Source organism: Myotis daubentonii, chromosome 6 (assembly GCF_963259705.1).
Source record: "Myotis daubentonii chromosome 6, mMyoDau2.1, whole genome shotgun sequence".
NCBI classification, from domain to species: Eukaryota; Metazoa; Chordata; class Mammalia; order Chiroptera; family Vespertilionidae; genus Myotis; species Myotis daubentonii.
This window is the reverse complement of record NC_081845.1, coordinates 63723197-63742983: the sequence shown is the minus strand read 5'-3', so window position 1 is coordinate 63742983 and position 19787 is coordinate 63723197. Positions and strand designations below refer to the sequence as shown.

Sequence of the window (19787 nt, the reverse complement as noted above, 5' to 3'; positions counted from 1 at the left end):
TTGAAGACATTTCTGGGAGTTGCTATTTTATATCATGAGTGCTTTTTCAAATTTTCCTTATGGATCTGATAAAATCTAGATCTCTATTATGTTTTAGTTCAATGCCCCTGGATACGCAGCTCTTTTCAGTTTTTGCTTATACATAAATCATTCTTTGCAGCTAATTAAGCTGAAGAAGCTTGGGAATAAAGTTTGAACCAGGTTAGTAAAGATCTTTGCCTAGTATAAAAAAAAAAGAAAGTATTACAGTGACAAGTGTAATAGGGGAAGAGAAAAAAATAAAGTTAAACGCAACAAAGGAAAGTGGGTGATGAGCCTTAGTAGTAAAATATGTATACTACATTATTCAAAATACTAGAGACCCGGTGCACAACATTTGTGCACGGGTGGGGTCCCTAGACCTGGCCGGTGATCAGGGCCTATCAGGCTATCTCACCCAGTCCTGATTGGGGCTGGGCTGGCTGGGGCCTGCCGGACAGGGGAAGGGACGGGGGGGGGGAGGGGCGGGGGTTGGCTAGCCGAGAGAGGTTGACTGTGGGAGCACACTGACCATCAGGGGGCAGCTCCTGTGTTGAGTGTCTGCCCCCTGGTGGTCAGTGCACATCATAGTGACTGGTTGACTGGTTGTTCCGGTAGTTCAGTTGTAACTATCACTTAGGCTTTTATATATACAGATGGTTTCCTATTTTGCAAATGGAGACACTAAAGTAAGTATTCATTAAACATCTTTATTCCTAGTGCATTCAATATCATGATTCCTGAGTATGCTGGTCCTAAGTATTGCAATTTTAAGACCCCCCAAGAAGAAAATTATACCACTGTCATCATAGACACATCACATTAATTTTGGTATATTAATTATTGATAAATGAGCTAGGTAGTTTATGCTAAGTACTGTATTTTATTTTCTATGAAAAGCAAAATAAACACAGTGGCCTTTGTCTCAAAGACTTGATAGTCTAGTGAGTCAGTCAATATTATTACATAGATAATAGATAACATAGAACATAGTTTGTGGATTGGCCCTATGGAAAATAAGCATTAAGATTTATCTATTTTGATAATGGTGTATATTACATGATGGGAATCGACAAAGATTAAGGCACAGTAGAGAGACATGTGGTACAGAATATTAGAGTAAGTAGGAGAATTTGGGTAAATAAAAAAAGTTGGGAGTGAAAGAAAGTTGATAGGATTCCAGAAAATTCAAGTTGAGACATTAACAGACATGTAACAAACTTTCATCCCCACATCATTTCTTTTTTAACAGATGGTAACATCTCAGAGTTAGAGGGGAACTAAGGCATCTTTTTCTTTAATTTTCTGAACTCATAAAAGGTTCTCAGCAAATAGATGCCTGGTTGTATTTGTTTTCTAGGGCTGCCATATAAAGTACCACAGACTGGGTGGCTTCAACAGTAGAAATGTGTTTCCTCATTATTCTGGAGGCTAGCAGTTTGAGATGAAGGTATTGGCAGCATTAGTTTTTCTCTAAGGCTCCTCTGCATGGCTTGCAGAAGGTCCTTGATGTTTGGAACTTATCTCAGGATATGTCCACATATGAGCAAATTAAAAAACACACACCACACAATGCAGATCCTTCCAGTTCCCATGGTTTTCTTTTACAGGTGTATGTTAGGTTCTTCAAATGGCATATTGAATCAGCCTCGATTGAAGTCATAGGTACATTCAGATTAATATATTTAGAACTTGGATTAATCTCTATTTCTAATTATGCGAGATAGTTAAGTAGTTCAATATTTAATGAATACTCAACTGTTTAATTTTCTTCTGACTTGTTTCACTGTTCTCTTGAGCTCCTTAGTCTACTTTTCCCTCCCCCTTCTGTTTTTCCCCTTTTCATGTCCTTTATAATCTTTCTTTAGTAAGTTACCTTGTTGTTTAACTTTAGGTTTAACATTAAATCCTGTTTGACATTGAATCCTTCTTTTGATGAGTCTGAGACAGTTTTGAAACATGACATAAAACACTCCAAACACACACAACAACAACAACAACAACAACAACAACAACAACAACAAAAGATTTGGCGGAGGCCATTAATATTTATTCAAGCACATGCTACATGTAATCAGACAACAGCTTCTATTGGCATAATGAGAAAAGCCACCTGAGCTGTGGTTTTAAGTAAGGTAAAATTTGAAAGATAATGTCACCATAAACACTGTATTAGTTGGCTAAGGAAAAGATAGTATGCTTTAAAACATTTTTAGATCTCTGTCGGCAAAATGATTTGCAATTAGGATGAAATAAATGGACTCATTCTTCCATCATCAATTTGTGAACTAGTGAAACTAAAAATGGTCTCATCTAGTGAAATCATAAGGTCCAAATAAAAAGCTTCACTATGATGGTGCACTATTCTTACACCCAAGGGAAGGAGAAAGAAAACTAATATTTTTTAGCACATAATATGAGCCATCCCTGAACTATGAAATTTCTAATACATTCATAATATTATATTTTTACCACATTATTGTGATTAGTAGCCCATATTTCATGTAAAGATATTTCAAGTAACCTGCCTAACCCCCAGAAATAGCAAATGGTCAAGCTTCAGTCTGCCTAGTTCCAAAGCCAGACCTTGTTCCATAAAATCAATCATCTCCAGTTTACTCTATAAACAATAAATCTTTATTATTCTTGTGCATGACTATTTACACAATTATCAGACATCAAGATTGCCAAAAACAGACAATTTTCATAAAAAATGAAGGGCTGAGATTATTTTAATGCAGATATAACAATGTTCTTGAAAGTTATTTATATAATGTTCAGATATTAAACAACATTTATGATGGTATTAAAATAGTTGCGTAAAATAATAGTAATTATACAGGGGAAATGATCAATTTATATGAATAACATTTTATAAAAAGACAGACTGAAATTATTTTCTAAGCTGAATGAAACAATTTCTCTTAGTACAGAAACTAACATGCCATGCCTATGTAGAATTTACTAAATCAAGAATTTGATGCAAGATGATTTATGCAAATGAAAGAATTCTGCATTGGCTACTGAAACTAGTTCATTCTCGTAAGATATTTCTTGAGCCAAAGCTGGATTCCTTCTAAAGTGCTAGGCCAGCCAGGTCTTCGTCTTTTCTGTTCTTGAGTTAATTGATATGATGTAATTGACATTTTAGCCAGAAGCTAAGATTATTTCCAAAACAGAGGAAAGAATTATGATCACTTTCTTATGAATCATGGTTATAACTTTCTCAACAGACTAGGGATTGGGAGGTTTGAGTTTCTGTACTAGACTTGTAACTACCTTCACAAATAAACATAAAATACATCTTCCCTGTATTTCAGTATTTTCAACTCTAAAATGGGCATATTTCTATAAGGAATGCCTTCTGATCTTTAAAACCGTTGAATGCAAAGTTGCTGAGGGAGCCATTTGTAATAAGTGCTTAGGGATGAAATATAGAGAGGGAAACAGGCGGGAAGAGGAATTTATTTATGGAAATAGGGATTTAAATAAATAGGGATTTGTACATTTCAAATACATATTATCTTTCTATGAAATTAAAACATTTACAATTTTCAGCTGCTGCCATCAGAACACTAAATAATTGGATAAAGTGGCTTAAAATCCATGAAAAATATTTCGGGGGATAGGAGGCAGATCGCCTATAGAGGTCATTTTAGGAATAAGAAATCAGATTAAGAAACACCCCGATATTCTTTAACTCAATTTCACAGACAGATCCAGGACCATCCTTGTTCTTATTATTTTTTATCAAACTGATCCTTGACCATGAGAGCTCACTAATCCAGTCTCAGAAAAAAGGGTGCCCCAGGGGTCCTGCAGGTCCCTCTGTAAGCACAAAGGCATGAAGTGCTTGAAGCATCAGAACCAGAAATTACTTGAATCTAATTTTCAGGTGTACAAGAGGCCAATGTAACATGAGGATTACAAGAAATGGAAAAAGTGAGATGTACTGCAGAATTTTGGATGGACTTTAAGCATGTGATGGATGAATGGAGAAGGGCAGCCAAGGAGCTGTTAAGTGAGGACTGGAGCCGGAGCCAGAACCCTGGCAGCCAACATGTGAAAGCATCAGCAGATTTTGAAAAGATTAAACAAATTACCATGAAAGGATAATGCTGGTGATAAGGTTTCACTGATAACTGGTGATAAACTGGGTTGTTCAGGTTCCGAATGTCTAAATGAAGAATAGAAAGAACATTTAAAAATCTCTTAATATTAGTACTTGTTTTTATTTTATACTAGTAGTTTTGTAATGAACAAAGACCTGATCATTTTTCTGCTAAGGATCATTTTTCTTGGCTTCCTTGTCTACGAAATTAAAACAAAATTTTAGTGTGCAGTTATAAGCCCTCCACGATCTGGCTGGCTGTGCCCTGCCTCCCCAGCTCTCCATTATCTTCTGCACTACTGACCCAGCCACTGCTCACCAGAAAAGTCCTGTATTGGCCACCTGTAGGCACTTCTTTGCTCAAAGGATTTCCTTCATTTTCCTTGTCATCCTTTGTCTTTTTTTTTTGTTTTTTGGTCTAAATCCAAACTTGAGACCTCTTGCATGAAATCTTCCTTGATTCTTCCACAAAGAAATGATTTTACCTTCTTTGGTTTCTGATTACAGCATCTTAGAAATGATCCCGGCATTTTTCCTGTGGACATACTCTGTACAGCTGTCAATCTTTCCAAATGGGGTGGGTATATTTAGCCTAAGGCACAACTTGCCTTGTTTATTTCCCAATTAAGCATGTCTGTCTGATTTTTGCCTCAATTGATGTAGAAGATTTTTGGTTTAGGAGATGACAATTTAAATTGGAAGAACAAGAAGCTATGGTTACTATTATGGCTTTGATTTGTCTTGCTCTAATCACAGCATGTGGAAAAATATTTAGCACACATGGTGATATCAATGTTTCCAAACCTTTAGGAGACAGAATGGGGCATATGCATGTGTGTGTAATTTAAAAAATTTACCTTAGCCTTTTTCTTGACATTGTATACAATAAAAAGTGATCATTTAAACATAAAAAGAGCTGAGCAACAGAGATGGACGGTGTTGTCCCTGTGCCCTTTTCTACCCTGACTCCATGAATTTGGATCAGCTATTAATCTTTTTGAGATTCCGTTTCCTTAGCTGTGGAATAAAAGTATAGCAGCAGCGATGATCAGATTTATAACTCCATAATTTTATTATATTCTGTACTAATGTAAATAGCAATTTAAGATTTACATTCATCTTTTTCTATTTGCATGCCATATATACACATGTCTATTGGGCATACTTGGTTAGTGGCGTTTGGTGCGGAGGAGTGATGTCTGGACATGTGGAGAATGACAACAGGGTGCCACCTAATAGTCCTTGGGAGGATAAATGTCATCGGCTGAGGACTCTCCAGGTGCTGACTGAAAGAAACATTCGGGGTGCCCACACTGGGTGAGAAGAAATGTCCTGGGCTGGCATCAAGGAAAGACTATGATTCTATGTCTTAGCTCTGGCTGCCGTAAACATATACAATATACTGAGTGGCTTAAACAGCACATTTATTTCTCCTAGAGCTGGGGGCTTCGAAGTCCAAGATCCAGGTGCCGGAAGATTCAGTTCCTAGGGAGGACTGCTTTCTAGCGTGCAGACAGCCCCTTCTTACCCTTCTGATCTCTCCTCCTCTTCTTCTAAGGCAGCCGTGGGCAAACTACGGCCCGCGGGCCGGATCCGGCCCGTTTGAAATGAATAAAACTAAAAAAAAAAAGACTGTACCCTTTTATGTAATGATGTTTACTTTGAATTTATATTAGTTCACACAAACACTCCATCCATGCTTTTGTTCCGGCCCTCCGGTCCAGTTTAAGAACCCATTGTGGCCCTCGAGTCAAAAAGTTTGCCCACCCCTGTAAGGCTACTAATTCCATCATGGGGGCCCTACTCTCATGACCTCATCTAAACCTAGTAACCTCCCAAACTTCCCATTTCCAAATACTACCAATGGGGAAAGGGCTTCAACATACACATTTAGAGAAAGACACAAGCATTCAGTCCATAATATTCCCTGATCACTTCCTTTGGGTGATTCTGTCCTAGGGCCAGGGGGCAGGAGTTAAGACAAACAAAAGTTAGGTCACTGAAGAAGGTTCATGAGAAGCCAAGAGCCCAGGGGAGATGCTGCATCGTTAGTACAGAGGGCGGTGAAGGGCGGCTGCAGCAGGTAGATTCCCCAGCAGGGTTAGCCCCATCATATCGAGATTGGCCGCCTTAGGACAGTGACCAGTGAGTTTAGGGCCCAGTAGGAATGTGAGAGTTGACTCTGGTTCTGAGACTCACCTTCCCTGCTTTGAGACAGAGACTCAGCAAGAAAGAGGCTCAATTATCCAACAAGTGTGCAGCACCAGTGAGCAAAGCAAAGAGAAAAATCCAAGTTATTTTTGATCAACTTACTTGATTTTCTCCTGCTCGACTATTCATCTGTTCTGGTAGTACTTCAGGATGATTAATGACAAATCATTACAGGGATAATTTTAAGGCTGCTTCTGACTCTAATTTTCTATATCTTTAAATACAAATATCCTGTATAATAAAATCCTAATATGCAAATTGACCGAACAGCAGAACGACTGGTCGCTATGATGCGCACTGACCACCAGGGGGCACACGCTCAATGCAGGAGCTGCCTCCCTGGTGGTCAGTGTGCTCCCACAGGGGGAGCACCACTCAGCCAGAAGCTGGGCTCATGCTGGCAAGCACAGAGGTGGCGGCGGGAGCCTCTCCCACCTCCATGGCAGCGCTAAGGACCCCTCGGGGGATGTCCGCCTGCCGGGAGAGGGCTTAAGCTGGCAGGCGAGAGGGCTCAGGCCAGGCTGAGGGACCCTCCCCCACTCAATGTACGAATGTCATGCACCAGGCCTCTAGTAATTTAATATAAGAGAAGAGGAACAAGAAGGTAAAGGTTAGGCTGTGTCAGCATAATTAAGGTTACTACAGCTGTGAAATGTTGACTCAGCAAGTGGGGCAGAGTAATGAGGGAGGTGAGTTAAAGAAAGGCTGTACATAAGAGAGTAGCCTTGTAGTAGCTGATAATTCTTCATTTCTATATTCAGCAAAATGTACTTATTTAGAACATGAGTTAAAATTTTTTTTAAAAAAAGAAAGCTATGATTTACATTTTGAAACATAAAAAGACCTCACTTTGGAGCGGAAAAAAAAACTTATGCAATATATTATGCCTATGGTGAGTATGTTTCTAAAACTTAAAAAAAAATAAACAGACTTCCAGGAAATTAAAGACTTAAGAAAGACTCACTTTTCCCCATAACAATTCAGGGTCATTGTGTTTTTCTTCTTGGTCTCATGGTTGACTTGGTTTGTGACTTACCATTTGTTACAGACTTTCGATGTGCTTCCTGGACACCCAGAGTTGTTTCCATTCTCTATAGTCAGCATGCGAAATGTTCTTTAAAGCCCACATTTTGCTTTTAAATATTACCTAGTGGTTTCAGTTCCACAGAGTCAAATTTCAACCCAACTCTTGGGACTTCCAGGCCTGGAAACCTTTTAGCAAGTTCTGTTTCTATTTCCATCTTCTGAAAAGTTGTCTCTGCAGACAGAGGCTTGGCATCTGTATACCTCCCTCACATATTATATATCACTTAGGAAATGTCAAGAAATCTAAAATGCCACATAGGTGGAAAACATAGGAGGTATGAAAATCCCTGGATATCTCCATTCAAATGTTCACTATTTCTCCATTCATGAAGTTAAAAATAGAAATTAGAACTTGAAATCAAATGTTTTAAAGAGGGATAGAACACATGCATTTGAATGGCTAGTGAGTTCATTGTGGTAGTTCAGAATCAATCTTGAAACCTGTGTTACAGCGTATTTTAAAGTATGTTTTCTAAACTTTATTCTAATATATATATTTTATTGATTTTAGAGAGGAAGGAAGAGGGAGAGAGAGATAGAAACATCAATGATGAGAGAGAATCATTGATTGGCTGCCTCTTGCATGCCCCCTCCTGGGGATCAAGCCCAAAACCCAGGCATGTGTCCTTGGCCGGAATCGAACCTGGGACCCTTTAGTCCACAGGCTAACGCTCTATCCATTGAGCCAAACCAGGTAGGGCAGTATGTTTTCTAAATGATCAAATTTTGTTTTCTGGTCATTCTAAGTCTCTTCTGATACAATGTGGTCCTATATTTTTGCCACATTTGGTCAAAACTCAGTTTATTATTGCTGTCTTGGCTGTCTAGTGACTAAATGCTGGAAACAAAACTCCCAGGGTCCAAATCTACTCATGCACTTCAGTGTGTGGTAAATTCTATTCAGTGTGTTATACAGTGAGTGTGGTTTGGTGACCTGAGGGTTAGCCCTGAAAAAGTCAATCAGGTCAATGATTGGAAATGGAACTAGTATTATTAATTATTTTAAAGGTTATATTCAAAAAATTTTAAAGGCTTAATTCTATTTTCATTCTGTCTTTATTAAATTTTGTTATTTATATTTTTCTTAATCTTCATGATTCTTTACTTGAGAAAAGATTTCAAGATTACTATGAGTCTTACTCTAGGAGAAAGAAAGCAATGTGCAGATAAGTAATTCAATGTCTTTCTGCTGCCTTCTTCTCCAGTATACTACTTACCCAAGGGTATTTGAAATATTAAATTTCTACATCCTTGTCTGATTTATTATGGTTACTGTTCCGTCCTCCTCTTGCACCAACCATTCCTCAAACCTAAAAACTGAGTTAGGGTCTTCAATCCTGGCTGTGCACTCCTAAGCCCTGGAAAATGTAAACATCACAGCCTTCTCCCTGACCCACTTCCATAATACAAACAAACAAGAACAATTCTAATTTAACAGATCTTCTCTAGGGCCTATCAGTGTTAAAATCATTCTTACACTAGAGAATAGAAAATATGCTAAAAATCTTCATGTAGACAAACAACTTTTTAAATAACCTTTTCTAGATAACTTTTTATTCAATGAAATCATATATTTAGGTCTCTATACAAACTGTAGAAGAAATTGGCCTAGAACTGATTTTCATGCCAGTTTCTACAATAAACTTATTTACAATAAGTAATATTTGAATTTATTTTTTGACTTTGAAAAAATATGGCCAGTGTTTTATTGGAGTAAATTAACAAAGACATCCATTTACTAGTATTTAAAATGGGAAAGAGCATATTCAATAGAAATTATCACTATTACAGAATTGTTTGTAGAATATTTGAAATGAGGTGCGTGTACTCTGGGCAGGTGCATTGTGAAGAATAGGTTTTATAGCTAATTTTTTGATGGTATTTGAGTTTAAATCTCAGATTCAACACTATCTAAGTGAACCAGGGTGAGCATTTAAAATTTCTAACCTGTCTCCTCATCCTTAATGAGCATTATATACTGTTATTTTGAGGATTTAAATTTATACTTAGTACATAGTAAGAACTTAGATCAGCCGTATAAAGCCATGTTTCTCTTCTCCTTTCTTTTGTCTTCTGAGCAGTTTTGCAACATAACTTTCCCAATGTTAGTTAGGTATCTATCAGCAACACCCTCTACCTCTGCCCCCAAATCAGAATTTTTGGGGTCTTTCTAGATTATAAAATCCATTTTATGTTTCTTGTAATAGATATTCTCCCTTAAACAAACAAACAAAAAAACCAAGCAATCATGGACAGTATGCATGGAGGAAATCGTAGGTGACACAAAAGACTGAGTCAGCCAACTGCTATTTTTCCTAGAATTGACCCCAGATGTAGATAAAGATTCAGAGTTTCCATCAAAACAGTATTTTAAATTTAGATGGTAAAACTGTATGCAAAATCAAATAGGTTCTGATGATTTCCTTTTTTACAAATCAAGATAAGAGTGTTTCTGATTTTCTATACTTGATTTATTTTCTACTAATGGCATTAAGAGACAATATTAATTTTTATTCTATTTTCACAATGATTCCAATTTTTAGATCAGTCCCTAGTAATGGAATTATTGGCTGATGTAATAAATTGCTTAATCAATTTTGTACAATTGTCTTTTAAATAAAATTTCAATATAAGTTAATAAAAAATATGCTGCACTTAATCCTTTGGCAAAAGTCACTGTCCTTATGCAGGTGTATATTTGTTTCAATCTTGTTTATAAGATATATATATTATTACACTCTCCTTATTGCGAGTCTTATTTGATTCACAATCATCAAAGATTAAAATTTTAAAATATTTGCTTGATTATTTCTCTGGCTATAAATGTATAATTTATTTTTGTCATCATTTTTAAATGAAAGCTACGTGTTATCAATAATAATCACTATTTAAAAAGAATTATTTGTTCTCATTTGTATATCATAATTTTTTATATTCTGTTAAACAATTGACTATACATGTACCACTGAAATGATAATAATTAAGTATATCAAACGCTTTTAAGGCAAATCCAAATTTTAGATATGCTAATGTGAAAAATATGTATTTTTAAAATGTGGGAAATATGGTGTATTTTTGCCTGAGGATTTTTAATAACTTTAAGTTGGCAAAACCTTTAGAAATTGACTTTCATTTTTAACACATATCTGTGATGGATATGTATTAAAAAGTACCCTTGCTTTCTGTCTCAATGTACCAAGTGAGAAGCATGAAAGACTTTTTTCACAATTCTTTTAGAACCCTTTTTACTTTTTGATCAATAATGCACAGAGATTACGCTTTCCCCTCTGGTCCTCACCTCCAAAGACTTAGTACATTCTCAGGGAAGCATGTCTTCATTGAAAAGGTTTTTGTTAGCTCTCCTTTGCAGACAATGTGTAATGAACATTATATAACCCTGACTATCACCTCAGAATCAAATCTTTGTGAGGGTATGGACTGTGTTAAAAACTCCCTTGCCAGTCCCTGATGCTGTCCTGACAACCAGTATTCAATAAACAATAATGAATTAATGAATTTAAAAGGACTATTTGTTTTCTTTTTGATGATTCATACACATTTATATTTTCAATATCAGCAGAAAAGGAACATTATAAAGAGAGCAGAAATGAGTGGAGATAAGGGCAGTAATTTATAATTTTTAAGTCTTGTTCCTTCCAGTGACTTATGCTGTGACATGAACCTCCATTGCTATGTTTTATCCTCTTCAAACTTCAGGTGTTGATGTTGTTTAGTATTTGAAGGCATGTTTTGCTTTCCAAATGCTTTGCAAATATTCTCTCCTCACCCCATTCCTTTGGACTCTATATAAGAAAGCAATCTCTCAGCAAGTATAGTGATCTGAGTGTTGATGGTACCAGGAAGAACATACACTAGAATGTGGTTTCTACAAGTTCCCTTCCCTCCAAATCCCTACATTAACAAGTCTTTAGTTAAATTCTCTCTGATCAAGTAATTGATATGGTTTCTGTCTTCCTGACTGACCCAATGAATGGATTATATATGAACTACAATACTGGTGACAATTCCCACATCACAAAATTTTATTGGAATGATCACCAGGGAGTTCTTATTTATTTCTATGTTTATAAGAAAGTATTAAAAATAAATCAAGAAAATGAACCATTATAATGGTTAATTGCTTGTTAAGATGTATATAGTACTTATTATTTTTTCTTTTTCTGTATCACTCTTCTGGGGCTAAAGACGTAATTGTTTTCCAAAGATGAAAATGATATAAGAAGAGCACAATACCCTCTGGATTAATCATTTTAAAGTGTCTTAGAAGTTTTCACACATGTTTCTTCTAGCCTCCTCCAATTTAAATACTGTATACCTTGATTAAAGTGTCTTAATTCACTGATGTCTGCACTTCATGGGCCCCGGACATCGAGCGGAGAATATGCCCATCAGCAGAGAAACAGCACATTTGCTTGGGAGTGCATGTTTCCTCTGAGACAAAAATGTGGAGTATTTTTTTTCTCCCCCAAAGTAATATATTATAAATTTTATATACTTATATATTCTCATTTTAGTCATGGTTCATAAATAAATTTATCATTTTTAGGAATCATAAGTTGCATAACATCGCCAAGGTTTTTTTTTTGTTTGTTTTTTTTTCTAATCGGGGTATACACGATTTGATTATTATATTCAAGATTGTGAATATTACTATATTCATGGTATGAAAAAGTAGTAAGTAAATTTCATTTAAAATGTCACTGTATCCATTGTTTTGGAACATTTGCCATATTACATGTAATTTTGGGGTGCTTAGGAAGAAAATGTTAAATCATACGTATCTTGCTTTGGAGACTATAAAAAGTTGAGACTGTCTGTTCATTTGTACTGCATTATTTTCAGGTTGCTAAGTGATTATATTTGTTTTATTAGGGACATTTTGAGCAAACTTGAAGTTATTAACTAAAAACACCATGAGAACATTTTTAAACTGCACAATTGTGAAAGATTGGGTGTTACTGGCTTACCAAGAATTTTCATTTGTAATATACTCAAATGTCTACAATTAAGGTAAATTAAGTTTTGCCCCTCTCTGATACTTTTTAAGAAAGAGTAGTCGAAGTCAGAATTTGACCGCCATCTGCATTAGTCTTCTTTGCTGCTATACCAAGTTATCATGACATTAATGGCTTTAAAACAACACAAATTGCTTTAGGGTTTTGTAAGTCAGAGTGTCCATGGGTCTGACTGGACTAAAATCTAGGTGTCAGCAGGCCTGTGTTGCTATCTGGAGGCCCTCGGGCAGCATCTGTACCTCACCTGTTCCAGCTTCTAGCAGCTGCCTGCACTCCCTGCCTGTGAACTCCTTCCACTATCTTAAAAGCCAGAAACATTGCATGTCTTCACATCCGACCTTTAAGATTCTCTGCTTAAAAAAACTTGTGTGAATTGATTAGGCCTACTGGATAATCCAGAATAGTCCCCTTGTCTCAGTGACCTTAACCTTAATCTTATCTGTGACATTCCCTATGCCTGTAAGGTAATATATTCGCATTACTGGGGATTAGGCTGCAGCTATCTTTGGAGGTCATTATTCTGCCTATCACACCATCTAACTGATTTAAAATAAAAATCCTCACAAGGATATGTTTATTGATTCTTTTTTACAAAGAGGGAAGGGAGAGAGAGAAACAGCGATGTAAGACAGAAACATAGATTGGTTGTCTTCCATAGGCACGCTGTTTGGGGATCAAACCCACCACGTAGGTATGTGCCCTGACCTTTCAGTGTATGGATGATGCGCCAACCAACTGAGCCACATTGGCCAGAGCTAACTGATTTTTTAATTTAGCTCCAATGTAGTAGTGCCATGTCAAAAAGAGCAGATGGCACATGCTCAAATGTAGGGAGAACAAAACATTTACTGCTTAACCTCTTTTTAATACTGTGATTCTGATCCAGGTAGGAATGGATAAGGAGGTGGGAAGGAAAATGGTTCAGATTCACCTGAAAGCCTTCTTAAAACTACCAACATATTGTTTCCAATAATACAAAGAATTTGGCATAAAGTCCCACCCCATTATCTCTTCTCCCATTCTCCTATAGAATGCCGCATTCATGAGCTGCAGGAAGCACAGGACTTGGTTGGAAGGTCTGTAAGGAGGATCTCTGAAAAGTCGGAGGCCTCTGGGGACCTAGCCGAAGGCGGCAGCCCCTGCCTTGACTTTTCCAAACAAGTCCAAGCCCCCGGATGTTTTACTGGAATCTTTATGTTTAGACTTCAAAGTATCCTTGCTTAAAAGACACATGTGTCTTCTCAAGGATGCTTACCCTGCTGATAGTATCTAATAGTTAATTTTAGTTCAAGCTGTTGTTACAATAAAAGCCTAAGGAGGCAGGGGAACGGGGCTGGTTGGTGGCGATAGCCAAGTAGTCTCTTAGCCTCTCTTTCACAGAAACAGGTGTCAGTGTAATCATTCATCCGAAGGCGAGGGTCTGCCAGTCAGTCCCAGCAGTGAGCCTCTTTTACTCATGGGGTTTTGTTATGCTCATCTGTTTGGGGGGTAGAAAAAAGGGTGAGGACCATTGCTTGAGTTCTTTGGTACTGTTAATTCAGGCTTGATTTAGGAAGAATGAAAGAAATCTGACTCGACTAAGGAGATAAAGCTTAATTAAGTGCAAGAAATGAATGAAGTGTTAATAATGTAAAATATTAATGTTGAGTGGACAGATGTGTACCTTTTGAAAAAATTAACTACCAATTTGTATGTTTACTCTGGGCAAGCGCAGTTTTAAATGCTTTACATTTAAGCCTCATCACAATAATATTACCTACATCCTATTATTATCCCCATTTTACTGGCAAGGAAACTGTGGCACAAACAGGGTAAGTATCTTACTCAGGCTTTCATAGCTGACAGATGGTGAGGCCAGGGTTAGACCCATGCAGAGAGGTTCAGGAATCCACGTAATTAAACACCGTGAGATATTGAGGTTTGAGAGGAAATTAAGGTTCAATTACACTGTGCCATTTCAATGATATGTAGCATACTAAATTGACTGTACTTTAGATACATCATATTTTCTGTGGAGCCAGGCCTCATTTGAATTCCTTCAGCACAAGTCATTACCATCCATAGGACCACTGATGTTATAAAATTATTACTAGTTACTATTATCATTAAGAAAACAAAAACTTAGAATTTTAAGTTGGAAAACTTTTGGACTCCACATTTTCAATCAAGAAAAGGTCTCAAGTACATTTCAATCATTCATCTCATCCAGAAAAGACTGGCAAGCTTTAGCAACCAAAATTAGAGTCCTCCTGGAATTCATAACTTTGGCATTTTGAAGAAAATGCAAATTTTCTGCTGTTTTATCCCATTCCCTTTGGCAAAATGCAGCTTCCATTCTTTAAAATAATTATCTTTGCCAACGTTGCTTGCAAAGAGTAGAAATGAATAGAAATGACACACAGACAACATTGTTCACATAACTGAAGTGACTGTGGGATAATCACAATGAATATTAACAAGTATAATTTTAAAAAATTTAGACAACAGTCAAAACAGCTATATTTTTCAGTTTTATCCTTTCATGACTTTAAATTTAAACCTAACTTCACAAAAATCTACAAATCAGGAATCAGAATTAGAAATAGTATACTAAAGGGAATTTAGTACCATCAAACTATATATATGAGTTTTTAAAAGTTTTTATATGTACTATAAATATAGTGAAAAATATGATTTTAGAAAGCAAATTAATTTAAAAAATCTGCTTTGTAAGGAGTGATTTTTATACCTTTGGTCCTAAAATATACATTGCAGAATAGTTTTTTTTAACTATTTCTAAGTGTACAATACAGTGGCATTAAATATGTTCATGAAGTTTTATAACCATCACCACTATCTATACCTAAAATTTTTTCATTATCCCCACAAAAAACCCTCTGTAGCCTTTAAATAATAATTCTCCTTTCCCCTTCTCACCAGCCCCTGGAACCTCTATTCTACTTCTTATCTCTCTGAATTTGTATTATAGGTGCCTCATACAAATGGAATTATAGAATATTTGTCCTTTTGTGTGTGGCGTATTTCACTAAGCATAATGTTTCAAGGTCTGTTCATATTCTGTATTCCAGTGTGTGTGTGTGACATTTTGTTTTTCCATTTTTTCTGTTGATGGACACATGGATTTTTTCCACCGTTGGCTTTGCTATGAACATTGGCATACAAATATCCACTGGAGTCCTGTTGACCTCAAGAAGAATACACTTGTCAAAAAAAGACTCCTTGTGGTTAATTGGGCTCAAATTCATAACCAGAGTCTAGAAGCCATTCTTGTTTCTCACACACACTGTATTTCAAGGAAAAGCCACATGCGGGGCTGCTACACTGTGTTCTCACCCTCTGAGTTGACCTTATAAGAGAGTTCCTAGTATCAAAATTTGACCAGTGGGACTGAGACTTCCCCTGTCCAATAGGAGCTGCACAGCTATATCACCACTTGCATCTTCACCAATCAGAATGGCTGCATTCCAACCAATCAGGATGGTGCTATTTGGACCAAACTATAAGGATTTGGAATACTCATTTGCATAGAAATAAACTCATCAGGGACTGGGGATGGGCACTCTTCTGTATATAACTGTCTTGGGTGAACTTTAGTTTCCACCCAAGATTGTGTTTTCCCAGCTGGACCAGCAATATTGGCTGAAGCTGCACAGAGCAAAGCTGTCTCCTGGGAGTGGAGCACAGCTGTATCTCCAGACCAGAGCTGTAACACTGGAGCCATAACATCTGGGCTGCCTGTCCTGAGCTGTTTTACAAATGTGCCGTTCCGCAGCCATGCTGAATCACAATTGACCTTTCTTGCACTGAATAGTGTCTCTCTTCACTGCACCCCAAATTGGGGACTCCTATTGGCACTGAATTGGTGGTGACGACCTTTGATTCACAGTCCTTTCAATTTCTTAAGATTTATTGCTGCAGAAACTGCCACAGTTGTTGCCACCTCTGGAATTTCTAGCCCTTTTCTCTTCACCTTAAATCTGGGTGTCTTTTATGAACAATTAAAAGCAGCAAAAGCCAACACTCTCGGGCCAGCATTTTAAAACCAGAAAAAGAGATGAAAAAGAGAGGTTTGACCCTGCTCAGTTTCAAAATGATTATTCAAGGCTTAAGTGAAACTGGTACTGATTTGGAGGCAGTAGCAACGTTTCTTGGTGCTTCTGGGGCAACACTGGATTGCGGCCCATATGCAGAAACACTCTTTGACATTCTGGTGGCCCCGGGAATGCTGGCCCCAGGTGGTACGCTGGCAGATGACATGATGCACGCAGATGTCTATGTGTTCACAGCACAATAAGACCTGGATGCCATGCAAGCATTTGCTTAAGTTTTTAACAAGTTAATCAGGTGATACAACTACCTGGAGAAGGGTTTGAAGATGAAGTAAAAAAGCTGCTGTAAAGGGTTTTTTGGAGTCGGAGAGGAATAAGCTGGCTATGCTGATGGGTGTTCTTCCGGCTAGTGGAGCACTTACTGCATCCCTTCTTCATAGCCTTTATAATGAGAACTTGGTTAAATAAGGGGTTTCAGCAGCTTTGGCTGTAAAGCTCTTTAAATTATGGATAAATGAAAAAGACATCAATGCAGTAGCCGCAAGTCTTCGGAAAGTCAGCACGGATAACAGACTGATGGAACTTTTTCCTGTGAATAAACAAAGCCTTGAACATTTCACAAAGCATTTCGTCGAGGTAGGCTTAAAAGAGCTTTCAGAAAATGTTCGGAATCAGCAAACTATGGGAGCTCATAAAGAACTCCAGAAAGAACGTTAAGAACAGATGTCCCATGGTGATTCATTTAAGGATATAATTTTGTATGTCAAGGAGGAGATGAAAAAACACACCAACATCCCAGAACACGTTGGTCATTGGATGAATCTGGCCCGGTGTAAGGAGCACCATGGACTGGAACAACAAAGAGGAGCTTGTAGAGGAGCTAGCCATCAAGCACTTGACGCAAAACAGCCCTCTCCTCGCTGCCTTCACCACTCAAGGTCAGGCTGAGCTGACTCTGTTACTGAAGATGCAGGAGTATTGATTGCTATGATAACACGCATTTCACGGAAGCCTTCCAGAAAATTGTGGTGCTTTTTTTTATAAAGCTGCAGTCCTGAGGGAGTAGCTCATTCTGAAGTGCTATAGAGAAGCACATGTTGCAAAGGGGAAAAGTGTCTTCCTTGAACAAATGAAGAAGTTTGTGGAGTGGCTCAAAAATGCTGAAGAAGAACCTGAGTCTGAAGCTGAAGAAGGTGACTGAAGTTGGAAACTACGCCCTCAGTAAAGCAAACAGGGGTTGCAGATGAAATGCCATGTCTCGTGTGTCCTGGATCTTACATCTGTCTTCCTATCTTCCTCTATCAAGCATGATATAAGGGCTTTCATAGCAAGTTTTATTTTAACTGTTTCTATGGTTCCTGGATATGTTGGGTTTAGTTTCTAAAACCATGTTTTAAGTAGCTACAGGGGCTACAGATTTGAACCTAATGTTGCATTAGTCTTTTCAGTTATCTTCTACCTCCTGTATTTTCTTATTTTGAGTTTTGGTAGATCCCTTAATAGGCAATCACTTCATCTGCAAGGGTTGCTTGGAATCTTTTCAGGATTTATACACACAGATTTAAAGCATCCCTTTCTTCAGTTTCCTCTGTAGTTCTGTCTCCACTGTCTAGTTCAAAGGGACTGGGGTACCACCCGTTTACTCCTGTTCACTTCACGCAGGCACACCTGGCTGACAGTGCTTCTCCTTACAGTCCGCCCTGAGGCCGGTGGGGAGAAGGGAGGGCATGGCATCTGCTTATTGTACTGCACAGTGAGTGCATTCAACAGGCCGATGCCCCACGTGCTTCTCAGCACCCGGAAGGGAGGGAGAGTTGCCTTTGCTCACATTATTGCAGGTCGGGAATGGTTAACAAGGCTCCATCTCCCATTCCCCACAATGCCAGGAGTGAGAGCTGTAGGCACTCTGCAAAACTGAGCTCTTGCTGGTCCCGAAGCTATGTCTTTTTCATGACTCCGTGCATTTTCCTTTTCCTTACACTGCCCGTTGCTTCTTTACTTGACCATCTCCTATTTCTCCTTTAAGATTGAAGTCAGAGTTTATCTCTTCTTTCTCACACTGCACACACTCTAGTGCTGCTGTTGAGGCTGGGCATTAAATGATGAGGAAAATTCTTGGAAGAAATTGGCTTGTATCTCTCAACTTAACCATAGAAATAAACAATGATAGGAAATGCTGCTTGCTTCTTGCATGGATATTTCTGAGGGAAGAAGGCCTGGTAGGAGTGGAGAAATCGGATCATTGGTTTCTGGAAAGACAAGAAGGCTTGAACCACTGACCCCAGGATTTTCTGTAGTTCAGGAAGGGTGCAAGAGAGCACTTCAGATGGTCCTGTGGTTCCATTTGAAGGACCAGGGAAGGTGGAGAGGGCAGAAACATAGGAAGCCTGGACAGACACCAAAGAGAATTGCTCTATCCAATGATGAGCCTCTGGGTGTGGATCTCCCACCCTACCACCTTTCCACTTCCTTCACTAAGATAGCTGCAGCCACACTAGCTGACTTTCTGCATCTCAAACATTCCATAATCTTCCAGGACTTAGGCCTCTATCCTTGATATTCTCTGTCTGGAATGTTCTTATTCCTGAACTTTCACATGGTTTCCTATCACTCAGAATATCTCCTCTATCATTACTTTCTACAACATCTCCCGAATTTATTACACATATCTGTATTTTTATCGTCTGCCTCTACCCCCTAGAGTAGACTATTAATGAGAAGGAATATTGCCTGTCTTTCTCACAACTGTAACTCCAGTGTCTAGAACACTGCCTGCAATAGTATGTTCTCAACACATATTTGTGGGATAAATCACAGTCATGTCTTTTATTAGGATCAACTGCCGTTTAACCTGCTGACTACAGGCATAATCTAGACAACTATGGATCATTTTGCATATATTTAAATTTATATTTTTAAATATTTTTATTAATGCAATATATATATATATATATAATTTTCAGACACAGTCTCAGTTCTAGGACTTGTGAATGGAACTTTGTGAAAGGACCTTTTAGTGCAATGCTGTACAGCTGTCAAACTACAGCGGGAAGCCCGGGGAGGGTTGGGGGGATGGTAAGAGATCAACCAAAGGACTTGTATGCATGCATATAAGCATAACCAATGGACACAAGACACTGGGGGGTAGGAAAGGGGGGGGGAAGGAGACATATATAATACTCTTTGTAATACTTTAAGTAATAAAACAAAATTTAAAATAAAATAAAATAAAATAAAAGGCTTTAATTTCAGACAAAAAAAAAAAAAAAAAAAACT

General features: G+C 37.8%; 1 pseudogene; it reads left to right on the top strand.

Annotated features, from left to right (window-relative positions):
• The first annotated feature begins 16452 nt into the window (after window positions 1-16452).
• Window positions 16453-17856, top strand: LOC132236497 (eIF5-mimic protein 2-like; annotated as a pseudogene).
• The last annotated feature ends 1931 nt before the right edge of the window (window positions 17857-19787 follow it).